The sequence below is a fragment of the Trachurus japonicus genome, chromosome 6 (assembly GCF_045865225.1).
Source record: "Trachurus japonicus isolate A0001 chromosome 6, Traja_1.0".
NCBI classification, from domain to species: Eukaryota; Metazoa; Chordata; class Actinopteri; order Carangiformes; family Carangidae; genus Trachurus; species Trachurus japonicus.
In genome coordinates this window covers 13,234,750-13,237,276 of record NC_140912.1, presented here as the reverse complement: position 1 = coordinate 13,237,276, position 2,527 = coordinate 13,234,750, and the positions used below count along the sequence as shown (strand labels likewise).

Here is a 2,527-nt window from a genome sequence, read left to right as displayed (position 1 = left end):
TACTGCATCAGTAATATATTTATAATACTAGGCTGAAAGGGAACTTCAGTTTAATTGGTACATTTACTCATTTATTACTTGTACTTATAATTTATATTTTGGTCATAACTTTGAATGTAGGATCTTTGTGGATTGCTATTTTTCTGTGTGTACATGGGAAGGAGTGCTTGGGGTTGTAAGAAGTTAAACAAGTTGTTTGTTTGATCGCACACGCTCTCTGAGGGTCCTCGCTGTGACTGCGGGGGGATCTAAGGGATTAGTCCCAACAGTACAACAATGAGGGATTACAGAAAAAAACACACCAGACTGGACCAGCGGATACACTGGGTGGCTGTCTGACAACCTTTGACCTTTTGTGGTTGAAACACAACCACTCTAATCAGCGAAACACTGATCTATACGAAGACAAAATTGAATTTCAGTCATCAAAGAAGGCTTAGTGGCCTTGTGGTGGTGGAATATGAAGATTCGCTCATCTGTTGCACGGGAGCACAATTGCATATCCATTTTTATATTCATTATTCATTGTGTTTGTGTGAGTACAAAAAAAAAAGCATTTCTCCAGTTTGTCAGCACCGGCTAATTAATTTTTTGTCACAAGGAAGTAGAGGATAAAAGAATATTTTGCCATACAAGAACCTGGCAAGTGTATAAACTCATAGAAATCAGCATGTTTTTGGATAAAAGCAAGTAGAAAGAAGAGGAAGCAATAATGTTTCAGCAAGAGCTTGCAGTGCTGCATCAGTGGGCGGATGTGGAAAAACAACATGAACAGAGACACATGTACGCACACACTCACACATACACATTCACTGTAGTGTTGTCACTCACTGAGTCAAGACCACATGTCTGCTCTAAAGTCCTTTCTTCTCAACGTGCCTGCGTTATCTCACAGCTACAGTTGTGGCTTCAATGGCTGTGAGACATCCTGACTTGGAAAGTGAGACTCCATATCTTGAGCAACCCTACAAGCCATAAACCGCAGGCAGCAGCTTCTGCAGACCAGCTTGCTGTGACTTCAAACACTAACAAGCTGGAATAACATTTTCCTTGGGGTGGCTTCCCTTGACGGCTCCCAGCTGCTGGCAAGCTGATGGAAAGAAGACAAGATTTATTACAGGCCTTGTCGCATTTGGATAAAACCTAACCACATCGTATAGAAATTGTGGGATCACAGAATGTGTCATTACTGCTTCTTTCTCTGTGGCACAAGATCCGGGGTAGAATCAATCCCTTGGAAAATCAATTTCCATGTCTGAGCTTTCGTCCTGCTGTCAGTGGTTCTTGAAAGCTGTGTGTGGAATTAAATTGACATTTGAGGTTGATGGTGAATTACTTTTAAACCTGCTTCGATTCAAATGATACCATAAAGCCAGAGTAAAATGCTTTAGTGTCAGTATGAAGGAGAAAAAAAGGAGAAGAAAATGAAATGCACCACAGTCACACTTTTGAGATAAACTTCCTTCCTTCGTAGTTTCCACTCTCACGGTTTGTTAAGATCTGTTTTACACTGTGCCGGGTGTCATGCTATTTCACAACAGGAAATGTGAGGTGATGATGAACCAACGATCTGACCCACAAACACCCTCTCTGTGGGACTACAGGAGTGCAGATGGGATGACACAGTGCAGATATGTGGGAGTCTGGATTTGAGAAATGTATACATATTGGCCTGAGGACAGCAGTGAAATTGTCTCCACTGAATCACCCTCTGAGGAATGAATGTTACATCCACAAAAACGACACTTACCTTAAGTCAACAAGTCTGAGCAGATAGTGCTGTCGTGGTTCACAGTGTTACTTCATACCTGTAAGACAAGGAAGTGAAAACACAAGTGAGCAACACTGTTTCACCACACACACAAAAAAAGAAAAAAAAAACAAGAAGTGGGTGGAAAGTATACGATGATGAGAATTTCAGTTACAAGAAGAGTTTGTGAGCTGTCATAACTGCTGTTGCTAAGCTGTTGAAAGGTCAAGTAGGGTGTGTGTTGTGTGTCTGCATATGGTAAGGCATCAGCTCGTCTCGGCTGCAAACACTCCAGTAGAGCAAATCTTTCACAGATGCACCAACAGACAAGCAGCTCGGGGCGGGGAGATGATATGACTGTCTAGCCCTGCCTGCATATAGCTGTGTTGTTTTCTCCACATAATTTGTTTTACCATCTCTCACCTTGACTCCAATGTGTAATCCAATACACAAGCGGATCGAATTACTGCAGAAGCTATAGCTCTGCATGTCTGGTTTAAACAGCGAACTGGCTTGTTTCGATTTTAATGAAATTATAATAGGGTGGTTTGCTTAAAACATAACAACAGGAGTTGATTGTTGCGGGATACTTGCTGTTTATCCTCCCCAGAAATGGGCATGAGAAGCCGCTGAGACCACCCACTTCGACCTGAATATGAGGCAGGCTGTGGCCACAAAGCAACGAGCCCTGTCTAACCAGATAAATCTCTGCTCTCATGAACCACATCAGAAGGATCTACATCTGCAGAACATTTCAGACTACGTTTGGACTTAGTG

General features: G+C 42.2%; 1 long non-coding RNA gene across 1 annotated transcript; it reads right to left on the bottom strand.

Annotated features, from left to right (window-relative positions):
• Positions 1–666: 666 nt before the first annotated feature.
• LOC146985762 (uncharacterized) lies at positions 667–2,233 on the bottom strand. Its single transcript, XR_015036067.1, has 4 exons — positions 2,174–2,233; positions 1,751–1,808; positions 1,191–1,291; positions 667–1,090 (listed from the first exon to the last, which is right to left on the bottom strand). It is a non-coding gene; the product is annotated as an uncharacterized LOC146985762 (long non-coding RNA).
• Between the last annotated feature and the right edge of the window lie 294 nt (positions 2,234–2,527).